The 16,343-nt window shown below is 46.7% G+C and overlaps 2 pseudogenes; both read right to left on the reverse strand.

The window, feature by feature from the left end:
• Window positions 1-923: 923 nt before the first annotated feature.
• Window positions 924-1,605, reverse strand: LOC109025846 (large ribosomal subunit protein eL19-like; annotated as a pseudogene).
• A 5,266-nt stretch (window positions 1,606-6,871) lies between these two features.
• Window positions 6,872-16,269, reverse strand: LOC129532088 (NADH-ubiquinone oxidoreductase chain 5-like; annotated as a pseudogene).
• Window positions 16,270-16,343: the final 74 nt, after the last annotated feature.

Genomic DNA, 16,343 nt, shown 5'->3' on the forward strand with positions numbered 1-16,343 from the left:
GCATTTCCCTGATCATTAGTGATGTTGAGCATTTTTCCTTATGTTTGTTGGCCATTTGTGTATCTTTTGAGAATTGTCTGTTCATGTCCTTTGCTCACTTCTTGATGGGAGTGTTTGTTTTCTTTTGGCAGATTTGTTTGAGTTCTTTGTAGATTCTGGATATTAGTCCTTTGTCAGATGTGTAAATGAATTCAACAAAGTTTCAGGATACAAAATTAATGTACAGAAATCAGTAGCTCTGCTATACACCAACAGAGACCAAGCTGAGAATCAAATCAAGAACTCAACCCCTTTTACAATAGCTGCAAAAAAAGCCACACACACACACACACAAACCCTCTTAGGTTTATACCTAAACAAGGACATGAAAGACCTCTACAAGGAAAACTACAAAACACTGCTGAAAGAAATTATAGATGACACAAACAAATGGAAACACATCCCATGCTCATGGGTAGGTAGAATCAATATGGTGAAAAGGACCATACCGCCAAAAACAATGTACAAATTCAGCGCAATTCTCATCAAAATACCACCATCATTCATCACAGAGCTAGAGAAAACAATCCTAAAATTCATAGGAAATCAAGAAAGAGCCCACATAGCCAAAGCAAGACTATGCAAAAAGAACAAATCTGGAACATCACATTACCCAACTTCAAACTCTACTATAAGGCCATGGTCATCAAAACAGCATAGTACTGATATGAAAATAGGCTCATAGATCAATGGAAAGAATAGAGAACCCAGAAATATAACCAAATACTTACAGCCAACTGATCTTAGACAAAGCAAACAAAAACATAACATGGGGAAAGGACACCCTGTTCAACAGATGGTGCTGGGACAATTGGCAAGCCACATGCAGAAAAATGAAACTAGATCCTCATCTCTCATCTTTTTTTTTTTAAAGGCTTGTTTTATTTTAATGGCTGATCTATGTAATCACGGAGGGCAGTATGTACAGACAAAGAGGGAGCTTTTATTTCTTGGTCTCTTCCTCTTTGGGCAGTCTTGATGATCTCTTCCTTCTTGGCCTGGAGGCACTCTTCAAGGTGCTTGCGTGCCTCCTAGGTCTTAGACCTGGGGGCCTCAGCCTGGTCAGCCAGGAGCTTCTTGTGGGCCTTGTCTGCCTTCAGCTTGTTGATGTGTTCCATGACAATCCACTTGTTTTTGAATACATTCCCCTTTACCTTCAGGTACAGGCTGTGATACATGTGGCCATCAATCTTCTTCGATTCACGGTATCTTCTGAGCAGCCGGTGCAGTATTTTCCTCATCCGTGTGACCTTCTCTGGCATTTGGGCATTGGCTGTACGCTTCTGCTTACCTATGCCCATGTGCCTGCCCTTCCGGCAGGCCAAGGTGTTTTTCCAGCATTGAGCCTGGGAATGGACAATCACAGGTTTGTGGATGATCAGCCCATCTTTGATCAGCTTCTGGATCTGCTGATGAGAGTTGGCATTAGCAATTTCATTGGTCTCACTGGGGTCCAGCTAGACCTCCTTCTTGCCACAGTGGAGGACACTAGAGGCGAGCCTCTTCTGAAGCCTGAGCAGTACTCATGGCTGCAGCCGCAGCAGCAGAAGGAAAGAGCTCTGTCATCTTATACAAAAATCAAGTCAAGATGGATCAAAGACTTAAATCTAAGACCTGAAACCATAAAAATTCTAGACAATAACATCAGAAAAACCCTGCTAGACGACTGGCTTATGCAAACACTTCATGACCAAGAACCCAAAAGCAAATGCAACAAAAAGATAAATAGATGGGACTTAACTAAAAAGCTGCACAGCAAAGGAAACAATCAGCAGAGTAAACAGACAACCCACAGAGTGGTAGAAAATCTTCTCAAAGTTTGTTCACTTTCAATCAGTTCTAATTGAAAGTTGCCACATCCAAAAAGCTTTTGTGGTCATAGTTCTTAAACTTACCAAACTTCCTCTTATATTTAATGTTGCCTATATTCTCCAAATCTCAGCTCTGTCAGAAATTCAATGGTAATTAATTTTATGGCACCTGAAACCTCTTATTTTGATATGCAGATTACCTGGCAATCATGTGGATAAATAAAAATAATGCAGTGTGCTTCAAAAGTTTCTAAGCAAAGCAACTCCTTCTTTTTGTTGTAGTTTTCACTTTTAGAAGTAGATGCATTTTTATACCAAATTCTCGAATTTGATATTCACAGAATGTTTAATTTTGAGGGTTCTTTGCATATTATGGATCCCAGCACTGGTTGGAGACAGAATTTGCAAATCCAGGCAGACTAATTTTATTGCACTTTACTTTATTGCTTTATTTTTATCGTATTTTGCAGATATTGCTCTTCTTTTTTCTTTCTTTCTTTTTTTTTTTTTTTTTTTTTACAAATTGAAGGTTTATGGCAAAACTGCATCCAAAAAGACTGCCATTTTTCCAATAGCATGTGCTCACTTTGGGTCTCTGTGTCACATTTTGGTAATTCTCACCATATTTCAAACATTTGAATTATTACTATATCTGTTATGGTGATCTGTGATCAGTGATCTTTGACGCTATCATTGTCATTGGTTTGGGGCACCATGAACAGCACCCACATAAGACGGTGAACCTAATCCATACATGGTGTGTGTGCTCTGACTGCCGCACCAGCCAGCTGTTTATCCAGCTGTCTCTCTCTCTCTCCTCAGACCTCCCTATTCCCTGAGACCCAACAGTATTGAAAATACAATAATCCGTAAGCCTGCTATGGGCTCTTAAGTGTTCAAGTGAAAGGAGGAGTTGCACATCTCTCACTTTAAATCCCAAACTCAGCTACCGAGGAAAGCATGTGGAAAGCTCAGACCAGCACGCTAGGCCTTTTGCACGAAACAGCTAGCCAGTTGTGAATACAAAGGAAAAGTTCTTGAAGGAATTAAAAGTGCTAAGCCAGTGAACGCACAAATGATAAGAAAGCAAAACAGGCTGGGTGCAGTGGCTCATGCCTGTAATTCCAGCACTTTGGGAAGCCAAGGTGAACAGATCACTTGAGCCCAGGAGTTTGGCCAGATCAGCCTGGGGGCAACATGGTGAAACCCTGTCTCTACAAAAAATAAAAAAATTAGCTGGGCATGGTGGCACATGCCTGTAGTCCCAGCTACTCGGGAGGCTGAGGTGGGAGGATTGCTTGAGCCTGGGAGGTCAAGACCTCAGTGAGTAAAGATCGTGCCACTGCACTCCAGCCTGGGCAACAGAGGAAGACCCCATCTCACAAAAAAAACAAAAAAAAAAAAAAAAAAAAGGAAGAAAAAAACGCCTTATTGCTCACATGGAGAAAGTTTGAGTGGTCTGGATAGATCAAACCAGCCCCAATATTCCCTTATGCCAAAGCCTAATCCAGAGCAAGGCCATAAGGCTTTTCAATTTCATGAAGGCTGAGAGAGGCTAGAAAGCTGCAGAATAGAAGTTTGAAGCTTAGCAGAGGTTGGCTCATGAAGTTTAAGGGGAAAGAAGCCATCTCCATAACATAAGAGTGCAGGGTGAAGCAGCGAGTGATAATGGAGAAGCTGTGGTAAATTATCCAGAAGACCTAGTTCAGATCTTTGATGAAGGCAGCTACACTAAACAACAGATTTTCAATGCAGATGAAACAGTCTTCTACTGGGTAAGATGCCATCTAGATCTTTCATAGATAAAGAACCAAAGTAAATGCCTTGGCTTCAAAGCTTCAAAGGACAGGCTGACTCTTGTTAGGGGCTAATGCAGCCAGTGACTTTAAGTGGAAGTTAGTGCTCATTTACCACTGCAAAAACCCCAGGGCCTTAAAAATTATGCTAAACCCACTCTTCCTGTGCTCTACAAATGGAAAAACAAAGTCTGGATGGCAGCACATCTACTTACAGCATGATATGCTGAACACTTCAAGCCCACTGTGAGACCTGCTTGGGAATAAAGCTTCTTTTCAGAATATTACTGCTTATTGACAATGCACCTGGTCGCCCAAGAGCTCTGATGGAGATGTGCAAGGAGATGAATGTTGTTTACATGTCTGCTTACACAACATCCATTCTGTAGCCCATGGGTCAAGGAGTAATTCTGACTTCGAATTCTTATTAAGAAATACATTTTGTAAGACTATAGCTGACAAAGATAGTGATTCCTCTGATGGGTCTGGGCAGAGTAAATTCAAAACCTAGAAAAGAATCACCATCCTAGGTGTAGTTAGACATCTAGAACATGTGTGATCCATGGGATGAGGTCAAAATATCCACATGCACAGGAGTTTGGAAGAAGTGGATTCCAACCCTCATGGGTGACTTTGAGAGGTTCAGGACTTCAGTGGAGGAAGTAACTGTGGATGTGGTGGAAATAGGAAGAGAACTAGAATTAGAAGTGAGGTGGCCAGGTGCGGTGGCTCAGGCCTGTAATCCCAGCACTTTGAGAGGCCAAGGTGGGTGGGTCACGAGATCAGGAGATTGAGACCATCCTGGCTAACACGGTGAAACCCTGTCTCTACTGAAAAAAAATTAGCCAGGTATGGTGGCACACACCTGTAGTCCCAGCTACCCAGGAGGCTGAGGCAGGAGAATCGCTTGAACCTGAGAGGCGGAGGTTGCAGTGAGCTGTAATTGTGCCACTGCACTCCAGCCTGGGCGACAGAGCAAGACACCGTCTCAAAAAAAAAAAAAAAAAAAAAAGAATTGAGGCCTGAAGATGGGACTGAATTGCTGCAGTCTCAGCATCAAACTTGCATAGATGAGTTGCTTCTTATGGATGAGGAAAGAAAATGACTTCTTCAGAAGGAATCTACTCCTGGTGAAGATGCTATGCACATGGTTGAAATGACAAAAAGGACTCCGAATAGCACAGAAACTTGACAAAGCCACTGCAGGGTTTGAGATGATTTTGAAAGTAGTTCTACTGTGGGTAAAATATCAAACAGCACTGCATGCTGCAGAGAAGTCTTTTGTGAAAGGAATAGTTCTTCAATGTGGCAAACTTCATTGATGAATCTTGTTTTCAGAAATTGCTGGTCACTTAGGAACCACCACCCTGATCAGTCAGCAGTCATCAGCATCAAGGAAGCAAAGAGATTATGTAGGACTCACTGAAGGCTCAGATCTTCTATAGCATTTTTAAGCAATATTTATTTAGTGTTTTTTTTTGAGACGGAGTCTCGCTCTGTCGCCCAGGCCGTAGTGCAGTGGCTCAATCATAGATCACACCAGCCTCTAACTCCTAGGCTAATGTGATCCTCACACCTCAGCCTCTTGAGTAGCTGGGACTACAGGTGTGTGCCACCATGCTCAGCTAATTTAAGAAACTTTTCTTTGGTAGAGATTTGGTCTCACAATGTTGCCCAAGCTGTCTTGAACTCCTAGGCTCAAGTGATCCTCCCACCTCAACCCTCAAAGTGAAATTTACAGGCATGAGTCATGGCACCTGGCTAGCAATAAGGTATTTTAAAATTAAGGAATGTACATTGTTTTAGAGGCAATGCTATTGCACACTTAATAGACTATAATATATGTAAATAATATATGTAAACTCTTGTAAACTCTACTTTTGTATGCACTGGAAAACCAAAAAGCTTGTGTAACTGGCTTTATTTCCCTATTTGCTTTTATTGTGGTAGTCTGGAACAGAACCTGAAATGTCGCCCAGGAATGTCTGTCTTTTCTACTGGTTTGTATTTTATCATTTAATCCTCTTAAGATAGTCTTTCACAGAACCTAGGTTTTAAATCTTGATGAACTCTGATTTATCCAAATTTTTATGGGTCATGCTTTTGGTATCAAGCCTAAAATATTTATCCAGCTCTAGGTCCCCCATTTTTCTTTTAGAATTTCTCCCTTAAAGTTTTATAGTTTTATGTTTTACATTTAAGTGTGTGACCCATTTGCAGTTAGTTTGTATGGGTGAGGCGAAAGAGTATTTCATTTAACAGTTCATCAACATATACCTTATTTTAAAAACTCCATAAATTCATAGTATTGTGTTGTATGGATGTACTAGGATTTATTTAAGTAGGTCCCTCTTAATGCCTATTATTTCTTCTTTCTTTCTTTTTTTGTTATTATGGTAAGTAATGCTGAAATCGACATTCTTTCTTTTTTTTTTTTAAGAGATGGGATCTCCCTATGTTGCTGAGGCTGGTCTCCAACTCCTGGCCTCAAGCGATCCTCCTGCCTTGGCCTCCCAAGGCACTGGGATTACAGGCGCAGCCACTGAGCCCACCTGAAATGGATGCTCTTATACAAATATTTGCACAACTGCGGCCCACACCCATTTGTTGTCCTTTGGCTTGGTCGCACTGCAGAAGATAAATTTGGTGTGAATGTCGTGGTCAGCTTCTCAGCCATGTCCAAGGCTTCTGGGCTTTGTTTTAAGGTTTAGAAAGAACTGCACTCGGAAATGGTGGCGTTAAAAGGGACTCATCCACTTTCTCTCGCAGTCCTTTCTTGGTTTCAGGTTTCAGGTCCATGCCTGCCAGGAACCCGTTGTGCAAGTCCTGGCCAGGCGCCCCCAGCCTCCTCGCCTGGAGCAAGGTCCTGTCCTCTCCGGAGCTGCGACCCCGCAGGCGCGGCCCCGGAGCTGCAAGAGGAGTCGGTCGCCTTCTCGCAGCCGCTCTCGTGGGACCGGAGGTCCCAGACTATGAACAAGTGGTCCAAGTGCCCCCTCTGCTGCCGGGGTCGCACTGTGCCTGGCTGTGGCGTTGGGGAGCTCCAAAGCTGGGGTTCTGGGGTGGTGTCAGGGCCCCTCCGCCCACCCGGGCCGGGACGGCGATCCCAGGTGGACCCGGACGGTGTCGGGCGTGCGGGTGGCAGCTGCGATGGCCCTCGCCAGCCTGCGATCTCGAGCCGTCCCGTAGGTGTTTGCGCCGTTCATCGCGCACTTCCTAGTGGCCTTTTTAAGTACTTTCCCGGGAGCTTGGCCGAGGCTCCATCCCAGGGCGCGGGCGGACCTCCAAGTCACCTCCACGCCGTAATCTCATCACTGCGATGGGGGGCAGTTTCTCACTCTCCCTCACGAAGTTTAGGACCACATGAAAGTCCTGAACATGCTTCCAGTAGGACCTGTTAAAAGGTGAAGCCTTGGCCTGGCGCAGTGGCTCACGCCTGCAATCCTAACACTTTGGGAGGCTGAGACGGGTGGATCACGAGGTCAGGATATGGAGACAATCCTGGCCAACATGATGAAACCCCCTCTCTACTTAAAAATTCAAAAAATTAGCTGGGCGAGGTGGCACACACCTGTAGTCCTACCTACTCGGGAGGTTGAGGCAGTGGAATCGCTTGAACCCAGGAGGCGGAGGTTGCAGTGAGCCGAGATGGCGCCGCTGCACTGCAGCCTGGAGACAGAGCAAGACTCCGTCTCAAAAAAAAAAAAAAAAAAAAGTGACGCCTTTAAGGACAGAGATGGGATGGGCATCTCAGGCAACGTGGTCCTAGTGGCAAGGTATTTGGGGGATGAGACAGATACAGGGCCGCCCTCTTGTACCTCCACGGGTCTTTTCACGTGACTCTGGCTGGGAAGAGGGCAGGGCAGGCGTGGGGCTGGGTATGGATCCGGGCAGCCATCGACCACAGGGAGGGCACTGCAAACAGGCACAGGCTGGGAAACCGCGCAGAATCCAGCAAATCAATCAATCCTCCGAGCATCTTTACTGCTGAGGCCAGCCCGGGACCACACGCTGGCCTCTTGCCCGTTTGCTTCTGCTTTTTTGTTTTCTTTTCTTTGCTTTCCCTTTCCTTCCTTCCCCTTTCCTTCCTTCCCCTTTCCTTGACAGGGTCTAGCTGTGTCGCCGAGGCTGGGGCTCAGTGGCCCTCTCGGCTCACTGCAGCCTCGGCCTCCCAGGCTCCTGCGCTCCTCTCGCCTCACCCGAGCAGCTGGGACCACAGGCGTAGCCACCACGCCGGCCTCTGCATCTGTGTCCTGCGCAGTCCCCTGCAGGAGTGGGGTCAGAGACTGCAGCCAGGCCTCTTGGTTCCAGGTAGCACAGCAGGGCCCTGCCGGGCGCGCCCCCTGGGGCAATCTCCCATGCTCTTGGGCAAAGAGCAGCAGCCATGGGCCTGGCCATGCTCTGAGGATGGAGAGGGGAGCCCAAGCCCAGCCGCCGTCATTCGCAGTTTCCCGTGGGAATTGTTCCAAGTTCACCTTCCGAAGACAAGGAACGGTCTCTGCACATGTACGTGAGGGGGCCAGGAAGAGGCCGGGCCACCCGTGGGGCAGCTGCATGCCTTCCTCGGTCTGCGGGTCCCTCCCCACGGATCCCTCCAGGGTGCCTCGGGCCTGGTGGTCGGGCACCTTCTGGCAGCCACTTTCTTTTCCTGGCTGTGTCCGCAGGCTGGCCTCCAACTCCGGTCTCAAGCTGTCCTCCTGCCTCAGCTTCCCAAAGCACGTGGATTCCAGGCATGAGCCATAGTGCCAGAGCTGGAGCCTGTATTTTAATTTATGAATTAGTCTGAGACTCTGGGAGAGTTTCTTCATCCTGTATCTCCCAGTGTCCTAAACGACCCATGACTGAGTCCTGTCTATCCTTTCTCCAGTATGAATTCCAAAAGGCTTCTCTCCATTTCCACGACCATCAAACCACTGGGCCCTGACGGGGTGCACTATGGGCAGGGAGGGGCAGCCAGAGACCAGCTCGCACCTCTGTGGCATCATCTCAGGGGGTCCCACAAGCTTCCCCTGTTGCTGCCAAGTGGCAGAAAATCCAGAAGGCCTCCCAAGCACAGCCCTGGTTGGGGTTGTGGTCCTCTCCTGTCGGGCGAGGACAAATGAGGTCATGGAGAGGTCAAGATGTCACACATGGGATTAAGGTGAAGTGTGAAGGGTGAAGTCAGTCTCTTGGTTGGGAATCAGGGGCTCCCTGGGGGAGTCTGTTTGCCTTGAAGAGACAGTGTCCAGTCCAACAGGGGTCACTCACTGCGCCTCCTTTGGCTCCTTTTGAGCCAGTGTCCCTGTGACACAAAGAACAAGAAAGAGCCAGTCACGGCAGGGGAAAGACAGGATTCAGGAGTGCAGAGGCCAGGTCCCAAGGCCACAGCAGCCTCGAGTTCCTACACAGGAGGGGCAGGCCTGAGGAAATCCGGGGACATTGGAGCTCTGGAAGTGTGGGGAGGAAGCACTGGAGGCATGAGGACAAATGGGGACCCTGAGGACTTGGCGTGTTACACTGGAAGTCAAGGGAGGGAACAGTGGGGTTCAGGATTTAGTGGAGGAACAGAGGCAGTGCTCACGGGGAGGCCAGAGAGTCTCCAGGACCAATGGGGTGGATGCTCCTGGGGTACCCTAGGGAAGGACCTGGCTCAACTGGGCCCTCCTCCCGCGAAACTCCAGAGCATCTGCTCCCTCACCCACAGCTGAGTTTTAACCCCATCCTCCCACACCTCACCCCTCCCCCCACCCTCCAGGACCAGGCCCTGTACTCACCTCTCCCTTTCTGTTCAGGGGAGCCCTGAGGGCCAGGAAGACCCTGATCCCCATTCTCTCCCTGCTCCCCCAGGGGGCCCAATCAGTCCAGTGAGACCTGAGCGGCTCCTAGAGAAGGGAGCAGGTGGTCAGGGAACACAGGAGGAGTCACATGGATGGGGGAGAAAGGCCAAGACACAGAGAATGCCCTGGGCACAGGGTCTGTGGGTGGCCCTCACTGAGCAGGGACCCCGGGGCCTGGCGGCTGGGGGCCTGGAGCAGAGCAGGCCCCTCAGAGTCCCACAGGCTTCAGGGCTGAGGGTGATGGGAGACACACCTGGCCATGTGTCTGTCACTCACCTCTTCCTTGGCTCCAGCATCGCTCCCGAAGCCAGGAAGCCCTGGGGGTCCCTTTGGGGAGACAGGAAGTCCCTCTCTCCAGAGAGAGGCAGTAACTCAGTTCTCCCATCGCCTCCCACTTCCTGCAGGGCCTTAGCTGGCTGCCCCAGGGCGCCCACCCTCACCCCTCACCAGCCCCATCCCAGTCACTCACCACAGGACTGGAAGGCCCAGCCTGGCCTGTGGCTCCAGGTCGGCCTTGCTGACCCTGCAGATTTGAGGGGACCCCAGGGATGGGGAGGAGCACCCCACATTGCACTCCTCTCCGGGCTTTTCACCCTCCTCCCCAAGCCCAGCCCTTGCCTGCAGTGACTCACACTGGACCCCAGAGCCCCTCAGACCATCAGCACCAGCTGGGCCTGTGGGACCCAAGGCACCCACAGCACCTGGAGGCCCTGAAATGCACACAAGGAACGTGTCCTGAAAGGCAGCAGAGGGGATGTGAATTGGAGCAGGGGTTCAAAGTGGAAGGGGTGAGGCAGGGAGGAGGGCCCGAAGCCTGGGAGCCCCAGAGCAGCAATAACTATAGGAAACCCCTGTCCCCAGGAGGGGTCAACATGGGATACGTGGATGGGGGTGGGTAGACATCTGGAGACGAGGCACCTGAGGGGCAGGAAGGCAGAGGGGAGGCTCCAGCACCCAGGGGCAGCGTCTCTTTCACCTGGGCTTTACTTGTCATCGGCTCTGGGGACCAGGCATGCCAGTGAGACCCTGCAAATGGGACGGGAAGGGAGAGAACACGAGGCCTAGGCAGCCAGGCGACAGTCTTCCCCTTCCTGTGCTACACACACACACACACACACACACACACACACACTGCACACATGCACATACTATAGACACATTGCACACACATGGCATACACACACAGATGCAGAGGTCCTGTTGTGAAAATGCACAGGCGTCTGTGCATTTGGGGAAGAGCCAGTTGCCCACACCCCACCTGGTGGCCCAGGTTAACCTCTGGCCCAGCAGAAAAGCTGGCCAGTCCCTCCACCAGTGTCCATTGATTGGTCAGTAAACATGACCACCGCTGTTGACAACATGTTCACCAAACCTCAGGAACAACATACCCAGGAGGTCACAGACTCATAAACCCATGTGCTCATGCCCCCCCGCCCCATGCACACATCAGGGACAGCACAGATAGCAGACATCTCCCTGCCCGCCCCACCAGCCATTGCCCAATCTCTACCACATGGCCCAGGGACTGCCTCCCAGGGTCCCAGAGCCCACCTCACTCACCCACTTGACTAGTGGCCCAGGGGGTCTGTTCTCCCCAGCGGGACCAGGGAATGCCTAGGAAGAGAAGAACTGGGATGGGTGTGTGTTTGGCCTCCAGCCAAGGGACCTCTCAGGAGTGGGCATAGAAGAGGGCTGAAGGCTGGGGCTCAGTGGGGGTGGTGGGGTCACTGGTCATTCACAGATTGTCCTGGTTCGCCATCCTTGCCACAGTCACCCTTAGCACTGTCCTGGCCCTGCAGGGGTGAAGCAAGGCCAGAGGAGGCCCCAACCTGGCTGGCATCACCCCTAAAACTGCCAATCCTCCCATCCCCCTGCCTGTCCTGCCATATCTCCAGCTTCCCAGTACCCAAGCCCATTAGCCACATGGAGGCTCCTCATAGAAGCCCCACCCTCTTTTCCCCTTCCCCCTCCCTAAGACACCCAAGTCACCTTCTCCAGGGGGGTCAGGGTCTCCAGGAAAATCAAGACCCTGATCCAAAGAGAGAACAAGAATCAAGGTCACAGCCCCTTAAGCCTGCTCAACACAGACTACCACAGGCACACGCCACCCTCTCCCTCTGTACAGACAGTGCCTGCCACCTTGCTGGATCTGTCCCACAGACCGTGGCTGATGGATGAAATGAGTACTCAGACACAGGTATGCAGTGTAAGGCAGCTAGGTGACTGCCTGGCTCCAGTGGCCAGAGAACAGCTGTGAGAAGCTGGAGCTGCTTGCTTTTATTCAGTGCAAGCACAATGGTGAAAACCTGGAGCCAACACAACCTGTAGATAATTAACATTTATTGTTCCCCTTTCAGGGAACGTCAGGCGCACGGATGATCAAAGGTCAGTTCCTGGTTGACGTAAGTGAACAATCTTATTTAAGAAAAATTCCCTCACACTCTCTTGTAGCTACTCCTTGCCCTCTACCTCAGGGTTATAGAACAGCTGCCTTCAGCTATTCTCCTCCTGGGGCTCTGTAGAACCTTCCCACCTTTCAGAAGGTTTGTGTCCTTTCCCTATAGTTTTTCCCACCACTCTGACCAATCCCCCACACTGCCTCCCTAGGAAGAGGGTCTCTTTTATTGGAGTGTGATGAGATTCCTGAGGGGTTATTAGACCCTGTTTCGTGAAGGAATAGAAGGTGGAGAATTGTTAGGGCTATAATGATGAAAGGTAAGATGAAATGGAAGGTGAAGAGTCGTGTAAGAGTGGCTTTGTCAACTGAAAATCACCTCAGATTCACTGGGCAAGGTCAGTCCCGACATATGGAGTAGCTGATATTAGGTTTGTGGTTACTGTGGCGCCTCAGAGTGATATTTGGCCTCATGGAAGCACATAGCCTATAAACGCTGTTGCTGTGGTTGTAAGCAAGAGAATAATGCCAGTGTTTCAGGTTTCCAAATATGTGAATGAGCCATAATATAAGCCTCAGCCGACATGTAGGAAGAGGCAGATGAAGAATGTTGAAGTACCGTTAGCGTGAAAAAAGCGGGAAATTCAGCTGTAGTTCACATCTCGGTTAATATAGGCGACTGAAGAGAAAGAAATTGAGGTATCTGGTGTGTAATGTATGGCCAGATATAACCCTGTGATGATCTGAAGGATTAAGCAGGTGCCAAGAAGTCAGCCCAAGTTTCATCATATAGAGATATGAGATGGAGTGGGGAGGTCGATGAGTGAATAATTAATGATTTTTATTAGTGGATTTGTTTTACGTGTTATGGTCATTAGTGTTCTTATAGTTGAAATACAACAATGGTTTTTCTTATCATTAGTCATGGTTATAATCCGTGTGGGAATAATGACATAGGCTTTGTTCTTATTAAGTGTTCTTTTGGTTATGGGATTTGTAGGTTTTTCTTCTAAACCTCCAATTTATGGGGTCTTAGGGTTAATTAATAGTGGTGCTGTGGGTGGCGTTATTGTACTAAATTATGGTGGGGCTTTTATGGGATTAATAGTCTTTTTGATTTACTTGTAGGGGATGATGGTTGTTTTTGGCTATACTGCGGCGATGGCTATTAAGGAATATCCAGAGGAGTGAGGATCAAGCATTGTGGTTTTAGGAACGTTATTATTGGGTTTAGCAGTAGAGTTGGTGTTAATTTGATGAATAGCTGAGTATGATGGGCTGGTGACTGTAGTTAATTTTAATAGTATGGGAAGTTGAGTAATTTTTGAGGGTGAGGGGCCAGGGTTGGTTCGTGAGGATTCTGTGGGTGCGGGTGCTTTCTGTAATTGTGGGTGTTGATTGGTGGTGGTTGCTGGTTGAATTGTTGGCTGGTGTTGATGTTATAATTGAAATTACTCAGGACAACAGATTAAATACTTAAGAGTAAAGTCAAAAAGGATGGAATAAAAAAAGAGGAAATAAGATTTAAATAGGCCTTTTTGAGTACTTATAGTAACGGAGGCTGTGATTTGGGTTTGTGAAGTTGTTTATGGTATGGACTTTACTAGTCAAATTAGATCTAATAGAAGTGATGCCAGGTTTTGGCTTGTAGATAGGCTTGAGTGAGGGGTTATACAGTGAATTGTGATTGAGTAAAATCCTAATATGTTAGAAAAGTTGAATATTTGTAATGGGTGTTTTATTTTAAGATTATTAGTTATAGAACTCAGTTCTATAGCCAGTAAAAGCCCTAGGATGTTTACGCTTAGGGCTGCAAGTTTTAGATGAAGTGCTATTGTTGTTTGTGGGGATGAAGCAGGGGCAATGCTATTGGTGAGGAGAAACCCAGCAACGATGCTGTCAACTATAAGGTGTTTAATTGGATTTATTAGGGAAGGAATATTTTCATTAATGTTGATTAGGGTTGGGAAGTGGGGTTGTCCTATTAGGGCAAAGGAAATAATTTGCATACTGTAGACACTTGTTAGGGAAGTGGCAATGAAAATAATAAGAGAGGGCTCAGACATTGGTATATGACGTGTTTGCGGTTTCGATGATGAGATCTTTAGAGTAAAAGCCTGTGAGGAAGGGCATACCCGTAAGTGCTAGGCTGCCAATAATAAGGGAGGAGAAAGTAAGGGGTAAAGTCTTAAATAGTCCTTCTATTTTTCAGATGTCTTGTTCATCGTTGAGGCTGTGGATGATGGATCCTGAACACATAAATAATATAACTTTGAAAAAGGCGTGGGTGCAGATGTGTAGGAATGCTAGGTGTGGTTGATTAATGCCGATTGTGGTTATTCTAAGGCCTAGTTGACTTGAGGTGGAGAATGCTACGATTTTTTCAATATCATTTTGTGTTAAAGCACAGATTGCTGTAAAAAAGTGGTAATAGCCCCTAGACATAGTGTAAGGGTTTGGATTAACACATTATTTTCTATTAAGGGGTAGAAACGAAGAAGTAGGAAAACCCCTGCCACAGCTATATTACTAGAGTGGAGTAGGGCTGAGACAGGGGCCGGGCCTTCCATGGCGGAAGGAAGTCAGGAGTGGAGGCCAAGTTGGGCTGTTTTTCCTGCTGCTGCTAAGAGAAGGCCAATTAATGGAAGAAGATGGGGGGTAGGATTTAGGATAAATATTTGCTGAGGCTCTCATGTATTGGAGGATGTGAGGAATCATCCTATAGCTAAAAATGAAGCCAATATCACCAATGCGATTATGTAGGATCGCTTGCAGGGCTTTTGTATTAGCATCTGCTCAGCCATGTCATCAGCCAGTTAGTAGAAAAGACACAATTCCTACGCCTTCTCATCCAACAAAAAGTTGAAAAAGTTGTTGGCGGTAACTAGAATTAATATTGTGGTGTGGAAAATAAGTAAATATTTGAAAAACTGATCAATATTAGGATCTGACTTTATATATCATATTAAGAATTCTATAATCAGGTGACAAATAGTGCTACTGGAATAAACATTATGGAGAAGTAGTCTAGTTTGAAGCTTAATGAGAGTTTAAAGGTTTGGATTGTTATTCAATATCAGTTTGAGATGATGGGTTATTGGTCTGTATATATAAACATTGTGGGAATGAGGCTAATGGTGAAGGTGCATGCGATAGCTATTTTTACGTAATATGGGTATGAGTTCTTCTTGTAAGGGTTGATGAAGGTAATAATAATTGGTAAGATTAAGGAGATTAAGGTTATTATGGTAATACGTGATTATTACTTTTATTTGGAGTTGCACCAATATTTTTGGTTCCTGGGACAAACAGATAGCTCTTATCCTCTAAAAGTTGAGAAAGCCATGTTGTCAGGCATGGGGGCATGAGTTAGCAGTTCTTGCACACTTGCTTGGTAAATAAGAAGCAGCAGACTTCTATTATTAGATCCACAATCTAACATTTTGATTAAACTGTATTTGTAGGGTATAGACTGTATAATAATTTTAGGGTTTAGAGATAATAGGAGAATAGGTGAAAGGTGTATAAATATTAATATATTTTCTCATGTAAAGGAGGGCTTAATACTGTTAATATAATAAGTAAGTGTTCATCGTTGTGTTGTGACAAGCATGTGATGGAAATAAAGGGCAATGATTAATATATTACGTCCTATAAGCATAATGGTAATATTTGATCAGGAGAGTGAAGCCACTCTTACGAGGAGTTTGCCCATTAGATTAGTGGAGGGGGGTAAGGCAGGGTTAGTAAGATTTGCTATAAGCCATCAAAAGGGTATTAGTGGAAATAATGTTTGAAGCCCTCGAGAGAGTAATATGATTCGGCTGTGGATTCGCTTGTAGTTTGAATTTGCTAGGCAGAAAAGTAGGGACGAAGTAAGTCCGTGGGCAATTATGAGGATAATTAAACCGGTAAAGCTTCAGGGGATTTGAATAAGGATAGCCATAATAACAAGTGTCATATGGCTTACGGAGGAATATGCAATAAGTGACTTTAGCTCAGTTTGTCATAGACAGATAGAGCTTGTCATAACTATACCTCATAAGGATAACATGAGGAAGGGATAGACTATATATTCTGTCAGGGGGCTGAGGATAAGGGTTAAGTCATATTATGCCATAGCCGCCTAGTTTTAGGAGTTCTGCTGCAAGTACCATTGAGCCAGCAATAGGGGTTTCTACATGGGCTTTAGGAAGTCATAGGTGAAGTCCGTATAGGGGTATTTTAACCATAAAAGCCATTATACACACCATATAAAGTTGTTGGATCAGGAAATCAATAGTTCTTGGGTATTAAATGTTATTATTATTATGCTCAGTGAGCCTAGGATATTTTGGGTGTAAGTAAGTATAATAAGTAGGGGGAGAGATCCTACTAGTGTATAAAGTAAGAAATATGTGCTTGCATTGAGGCATTCTAGTTGGTTGCCCCAGCGGGTAATAATAATTAAGGTGGGGATAAGTGTAGTTTCAAAGAGAATATAAAATAT

Source organism: Gorilla gorilla, chromosome 11 (assembly GCF_029281585.2).
Source record: "Gorilla gorilla gorilla isolate KB3781 chromosome 11, NHGRI_mGorGor1-v2.1_pri, whole genome shotgun sequence".
Lineage (NCBI taxonomy): Eukaryota > Metazoa > Chordata > Mammalia > Primates > Hominidae > Gorilla > Gorilla gorilla.